Source organism: Sinohyriopsis cumingii, chromosome 7 (genome assembly GCF_028554795.1).
Source record: "Sinohyriopsis cumingii isolate HCF-2022 chromosome 7, ASM2855479v2, whole genome shotgun sequence".
In the NCBI taxonomy this organism is placed as follows: domain Eukaryota; kingdom Metazoa; phylum Mollusca; class Bivalvia; order Unionida; family Unionidae; genus Sinohyriopsis; species Sinohyriopsis cumingii.
Genome location: NC_142967.1, coordinates 136,068,766 through 136,076,751, shown reverse-complemented (window position 1 = coordinate 136,076,751; position 7,986 = coordinate 136,068,766).

The following is a 7,986-nucleotide window of genomic DNA, read 5'->3' as shown; positions in this document are numbered from 1 at the left end:
CAGTTCCCATAGTCAACCCATGCAAACACCATGGTATTAAAAATTCAATAACTTACAATATTTGAGTGCTCGTGATCAAACTTGTATTTATCAGTATAGATGAAACATGTATGTCAGCTTCTGTGTAGAGGAAAAGATATGAGCCGCGGCATTTTCTTCTGAACCTGCATGTGTTTGGAACACGTGCTTTCAGTCCCGCACCAAACAGTCATGTTCTAATTCTAGTAATGTATGTTCCAACTCAAGACTGTTAAAGGACTGAAATTTCATCAATAAAACAATGTCTCTAATTTTTTTCCAGCTACAACTTGAATAAACTCTCAAATGATTCTTTTTCCTGAAATATAACTTACATTATTAACCAACCCTGGTCAGCCAAACCCATATGCACTCTATTTTCGGTTCACCCATTTCCAGGCTGGTTCCCATTTTTACATATAATTAGTACCATGTGTCCATAAACTATATCAGTTCACAAGAAAAGAGGATAATTCCAGCAGTACGCTCTGTTCAGATTGTGAAATATTTCAGTCTCCTTTAGATTCGACTAGTGAATAACACGATTCTCGAGAATTATCTCAAGGACTCACTTTGTTACCAAGTGTCTCCTATCCATCTTTAGAAGTCTTCCAATAAAACTTTACGGGCAATATATGCTTATCATGAACAAGTCAACAAATCAAGAACCGCTTTTATATATTTAAGTAATTACAATACAATTTGTTCATCAGTCAATTGTGACCTTGTCACAGATGACTCTTCATTTCATATTGGACATGGTGAGTCTCCTTTGATAAGCCTAAAACATTAAATCTCTGATTAGGAAACTATGGATCTGGTCCTTTCATCACAATGTCCAGAGTCGGCAAATCACTCTAAGGGGTCAGGAAATTTGACATGTCAGGTTAAGAATCTAGCTCAAAAAATCTTTCAGAGGAAATAAATACTAAAGATTTAAAATGCAGTATAAGGACACAATAAGTGTAAATTTTCATGATCGAACAACTCTGAAAGAATGAATTTGAGCAGTATAAAAAAGCCTGAAAGTAATTCCCATGGTAATAAATATGACTGCCATGATGCAGATTTACAACAAATCAAAAGAGAAAATATGGAAATTTAAAGAATCAGGCATGATATTGCCTTTTGCTGAAGATTCGCCAGCTTTAGATATTAATGGCAGCTCAGCTGAAGGTAAAGAAACAACATGCGCTGATATGCTGATGCATTATGTGATGACCTATTCAGGGTGTATGTTGTTTGATTTGGCCTTCATTTGTAATCGAATATTGCATGATGTTACATCAGGCGTGTCAAACAACAATATATAAAGTCCTACTATATATCTATGCATGAATCAGTCATCAAACATAATTGAAACATGATATTTCTAGAACATATCTTGTACTTACATTAAAATTATAAAAAGACAGGGGGGCCCCGAGTGGCCGAGTGGTCTAAAGCGCTCTCCGTTACGGATCACTGCCATCTCACCTCTGTCTGCGTAGGTTCGAGTCTCGGATTCGGCCAATGTGGGTATGTGAGAAAGCTTGCCAGTAGCTTCTCGAGGGTCGGTGGTTCTTTCCGGGGATTTCCTGGGTTCTTCCTCCACCATTAATACTGGCCGCCATATATAGCCTGTCTTGTGCTGAAAAATGGCGTTAAAACATACAAAAACAACAATAAAAAGACAGGTGAAGGAATGCAGTGAACTGCGGTTATTTATAGGGGAAGGGAGGATCGAACCGGATTGAGTTCATTCACCAATCCAATCACGCGTTACAAAATTCAGTATCCACACTTCGTCACTCGTCCAATCCGAAGAGAGCAGTCTGTGACGTCACATTCCCTATATAGAAGCGCTAGCGTATGTGACCAGTCAATCCATGCGACACAGATTTCAAACATGACGGAAACTAAGAAGACGAGGAATTGGGGTGCACCGGTTGTGGAGACAAAAAGCGATGGAATAACATCGACTACCCAAGTCAACACAGATATACTTCCAGAAGAGGTTAATTTTAATTGGAATTTTGTCGATTTTCTTTCGCAAGAATTTGTTTCGGAACCAGTACCTTCGCCACCTTCTCCTTCTTTACCACAAGTGGAGAATTTTAAACAGAGACAGAAAGAAGAATTGGAGAAAGTTTTACAGCAGCAAAAGGAAGCAGAACAAGCTTTTCTGCTTCAGCAACAACAGCAAGAAGAAGAGGCAAGAAGGAAACGACAGGTAGAAGAAGCAGCTAAGAAACAAGGTAGTGAAAGTCAAACGGTCACGGTACTTATATACATTTTAGCAGAGTTAAGAAGTCTGAAACAAATGTATGACTTCTTTATTACGACCGAAGAGAAAAAGACCTTCCCGAGCTAAACAACCCAAAACTGTGACTACGCCTGCCGTACCACCCTTAGTGATTTCTACCAAATCATCATCGACAGGAGGCAGTTCAGAAGTAGGCTTTGGCCGTGGCAAAGGCTTAAGGCAGTTAAAGGTGATTGGTTCCCATTCCTAAGTTTGTTGTTTAAACAAACAAATACCCAAAGGCCCTTTTCAGGGCCGCCAATTTCACTCGAAAAGAGATAGTATTTCAATTGCCAACATCAATTAAAACTCAAAAGCCATTTTTACCCCTATTGTATGTGTGTGAGTGCGTGAGTGTATGTTCTTATTCTAAAAATCTAAACCAGGAGACACTTACGTTTTATGCCTGGTCTATTCTGGTACAAATTTTACAATCCAATTCACAGCACAATATAACACTTTAAAAAGTTCTTAGGCCTCGTCTGTGTCTGTCTTCACTCTCTCTGTTTTTTGAATTTCTTCACTTTCACAATTTTTTCCTCCACTTCTTCTTCGCTTTGTCTCCATTTTTCTCTTTTTGCACGTGTCTTGGTTCTTCCTTGGGGGAGGCTACCTCTTCTTCCTCTCCAGACTACCTCTCTTCTTCTTCTTGTTCCTGTTGTTTCTTAGGGCAATCTGGAGACCAATGTCCTATTTCTTGACAATGATAACAGGTATCTTGACTTTTGTCTCTTCTAGCACCTGGTTTGCTTTTTTGACGGTCTGGACACTCAGAAGACCACTGCCCTTTCTTCTTACAGATATAGCAAGCATCTTGACTGTTATTTCGAAGGAGGGTGAGTAGTCCGCCGGCTTGTCTGAAGAAAAGTTTCTGATGACCCCTCGTAAAGCTCTGATCAAAAGTTCGATCTGTGTAGGCTCTTCCATTGTTCTGCTCGGTTTGAGAGTGAAATGAATATGGGAAGGCATGACACACCCCCTTTATATATATGCTGGCCTGCCATGGATATAAAGTGACCCATGGAGTTTAAAATGTAGTCATTTGACCTTTCGCAATCTAGATGAAACGATCGCATCAATTCGAGAAGAAAGAAGAAGAAAGTAAGAGGCAGAAACGTGATTTATCGCCTCGTACAATCGCTGAGGTCTTGGTACAAATTCATGCCAGTGATTTTGAAGATGACATGAGCGAATCAGAATCCAGACCCAGCGATTCTACACTCAGTCAAAGTTCACCACCGTTAGGAAACCCTCAAAATTACTATCACATTCGAGAGACCGAAAAGCTTTCCTCTAGAAAATTTAGAACGACGGTGTACACCTACTCGGTGAGGTTTAAAGATTTCAAGTCCGACGTACCTCTCGAGAAAGTAGAGGGCTTCATCACCGAGGTGTGGGATTCTTTGTTAACCACTCTGAAACGCCAATGTCAAGCCAAAGAAGACGATCGCTTGAGACTTTCCATTCATCACGACGAACTGAAATCCCCTGTTTGAATCGAGTTTAGCAGCCCATCAGAATTGACACCTTCAAAAGTCATGGACAAGATACAACACGTGCAACAATCCAACGACAAGTTTCACATCACCGATGGAAAAGCGACACTGTTCATGACACACGTCTCTCTCCCCAAGGGGACCGGACAACGCAGAAAAATGTTATTGGTGGACAAACTTCGCAGCACCAAAAAGAGCCTCGTCTAAATTAACAACTCTCAAGACCAGATGTGTTTAGCCAGGGCTATCGTCGTAGGACGAACATATGCCGACAAGAACGACACAGCAGAATGGAAAAGGGTCTGGGAGAACATACGAAAATCGAACCAAGCCAAACAACGAAGTGAAGCAGAACTCCTGTTACAACAAGCTGGTCAGTCCAAAGACACACCCTGTGGCATTCCTGAAATGCAAAAACAAAAAATACAAGATGTCCTAGCTCCACGCTACACGCACTCAAGAAGTGCGCGGGTCTCTGTTGTTTCGAGGCAAAAATTTTAAGGATGGAAAATACATTACCTCTATTATCAGATGAACATTTCGATACCATTACCAGTATCACTGCATTACTGGGATACGTTTATTACTGTGAGAAATGTGACCATGGCTATAACAATCGAGAGCAACACAAGCATTGTGGTTCGAAATGCTCAGGATGTTTGGCCTCTCAACCCTGTCTGGACAAAGGACAGCCACGAGTGCATTGCCCTGCTTGTCTACGCACTTTTGTCAGCTCTGACTGTTACCAACAACATCTAAAAACACAAGGTTCACAGCAGAAATGTGCTTGTCAACTACTGAGATTGTTTCCTACGTGTGGACAAGGCATACTTACCAATAATGCCAAGGTACACGTATGTTCAGGAAAGAAACGATGTCATATTTGTCACCTTATCGTGGACTTGAAACACCAATGATACATTCAAAAATACCAACCCAAACAAGAGGAAGATGACCACAAGAAGAAAGGGAATTTCATCTTTTTCGATTTAGAATTCATGCAAGAGACTGGCATTCACATTCCTAATTTCTGCGTGGCTCATCGAGCGTGAGAGAAGTGCATCCAAGATCCTATCTTTAGTCATTGCCCCCAATGCAGTAAGATTCCTGGAGGACGTGAAAAAATATTTCGGGGGCCGAACACGCTGGCCGATTTTGCCCGATGGATCTTAGAGCCCATCAACGAGACATGGAGCCAAGAGGACATCGAACGTTATAGAGATTGTCATCGCCATGCCACAGTCATGGCTCAAAATTTCTCGGGATACGATGTACAGTTTCTTCTCAGACAATATACGGATCAAGGCACCGAACGTCCTAAAGTCACTTTGAACGGAGCCAAAATCATTTTCATGCAAGTGGAACAAGTACAGTTTAAAGATTCGATGAGTTACTTGGCCATGCCTTTGAGCCGAATGCCTAAAACTTTCGGAATTACAGAAATGGCCAAAGGTTATTTTCCTCACTTTTTCAATACCGAAGCCAATCAACATGCCGTTCTACCCCATTTGCCCGAGGCTGACAACTACGACCCCGACAATATGCATACCGAACAACGAGAAGCTTTCTACGCTTGGTACCAGGCTCACGCCTCGGACCCCTTCGACTTTCAGGATGAAATGTTAAAGTATTGTCGTTCCGACGTGGACATTTGGACATTTTACGGCGTTGCTGTGGAAAATTTCGAGAAGTGTTCATGGAACACGGAGGGGTCGATCCTTTGAAAGAAGCCTGCACCATTGCCAAAGCGTGTTACTTAGTGTACCGCCAACGTTTCATCCCCGAAAACACCCTGGCTGTCATTAGCCCTCAAACGACCAACTTTATCAAACGCCAGTATTCGGTCAAAGCCCTACGCTGGCTACATTACTTGTGCGACAAGGAAGACAAATGGATTCAGCACGGCCGCAATGGAGGAGGCGAAAAGACCATCGGAACGTATCCTGTAGATGGCTGGGACTTAGAAAACCACAAGATCGTGTACGAGGCTGCTTATTTCACGGATGTCCCGTCTGTTACCCTGAACCTGGCACTAAAAATCAGTTTTGACAACGAACCACGGAAGACTTGTACCAGGCCACTTGTAAGCGACGCTTGAAGTTAGAACAGCAAGGATACCAAGTTGTGGTAATGTGGGAACACGAGTACGATCACCGTTTGAAAACCGATCCCGAGTATAAACGCATCGTGGAAAGTTACAAGTTGATGGACGCACTGAACTCGAGGGATAGTTTGCACGGAGGTAGGATAAATGTCACTTGTTTGCTGTACCAAGCCGACGAAGAGAAAAGAGAAGAAATTAAATACTCGGACGTGTGTTCGCTGTATCCTTACATGTGCAATTGTCGCATTCCTGCAGGGCACCCACAATTGCTGACGGAACACATCGACCAGGACAACATTCGACAATACAAAGGCTTGATCAAGTGCAAAGTGTTGCCTCCCACGGACTTGTACCATCCCGTGTTACCTCACCATTGCCAAGGCAAACTGATGTTTCCCTTGTGCCGTACTTGTGCCGAAACGTGTAACCAAGACCAGTCTTGTCAGCACACCCAGGAAGAACGCACCTTGACGGGAACGTGGGTCAGCGTGGAATTGTTTAAAGCTCTGGACATGGGATACCAATTGTTAGAAGTGTACGAAATTTACCACTTTCCCAAGACGCAAAAATACCACAAGGGTGACGAGACTCAGAAATGCATTTTCGCAGACTACGTGGATGCCTTTTTGAAACTGAAACAAGACGCCAGTGGCTATCCTTCTTTGTGTCACACTCCCGAAGATCAAAAGACATTCAAAGAGAAATACTGGGAGCAAGAAGGTATCACTTTAGACCACATCGAGAAAAACAAAGGCAGGCGATCGTTTGCCAAAGTGATGTTAAATTGCTTGTGGGGCAAAATGGCACAACGACCGTGTTTACCCAAGACGAAGTATTTGACAGAACCTTCCCGCTACTTTCAGATGATTCACGACAAAACCAAATACATGAAACACGTGGACGTCGTTCGTGAGGATTTGATCTTAGTCAATTACGAAGAAGATCTGGACTTTGTACAAGCTGACGAATTTGGAAATGCCATCATTGCGGCTTACGTGACAGCTCATGCTCGCTTAAAATTGTACGAAGCTTTAGAACTGTTAGGGGATTGTGTCCTGTACTTTGACACGGACAGTTGCATCTACATCGATCGCACGGGTCAGCAACACCTTGACATCGAAGGAGACCGATTAGGATCCTGGACATACGAGCACCCCGACGACAAGATTCTAAGTTTTGCTAGTGGCGGTCCTAAAAATTACGACTACGAATACCGGGACAAACAAGGAGAAATGCACACGGAGTGTAAAGTGAAAGGATTGACTCTCAATTATCGCACCAGTCGAGTGGTGAACTTTGGGGTATTGAAAGAAACCTTGTAGTCTGGAGAGGATGGAAACTTTAAAGTGACCACCTACCAACCGAACAAGATTGTACGTTTACCCACTCATCAAATCGTCAGTCGACCCTTGGAAAAAGTCTATCAAGTCGTGTACAAGAAACGAGTGCGTCTTCCCAATCACTTCACTTTGTCGTATGGACATGTCGGCATAAAACATTGGTTATAAGAGAATAGCCACCAACAAGAATCGGGTGACAAACCCAATGAGAACTCCAAGTTCAAACCCTACCATTTTCCGGTCTTCTTGCCTGACTATTGTGATTGTGCCCGTCGATTGGAAACGTTTCAAAAATGGCCAACGGATAGAGAAGGATTACCTACTTCGAATGTTTTAGCTAGAACAGGATTTGTCTACTTGGGAACTGAGACTGGATTGAGATACGAAGTAGTGTTTCAGTTGCGGCCTGAAGTTACGAATGGATCTATGTATCTATAAAGATTAAGCTATTCTGGAACATACTCGATGGTCTCCGCACTGTCCTTACCTTTCTATGGCCTTTACACCCATTACACTACGGTACAATTATGACGGTACCTTCGGGAAGGTAGTACCGTTGTCCAGGAAGAAAAAAAAGGAAGACTTGCAAAACTAGACATACAAAAGGAACAATGTACAAGCTTGAGACTTCATTGCGACTAGTATAAAAACGGATACTATGCAAGATTGATAGTTCATTGTGACTACCAAGACCAATCGAAGTAGATGAATCCTTTGAAAGAGACATCATTCAAATTCGGGGAT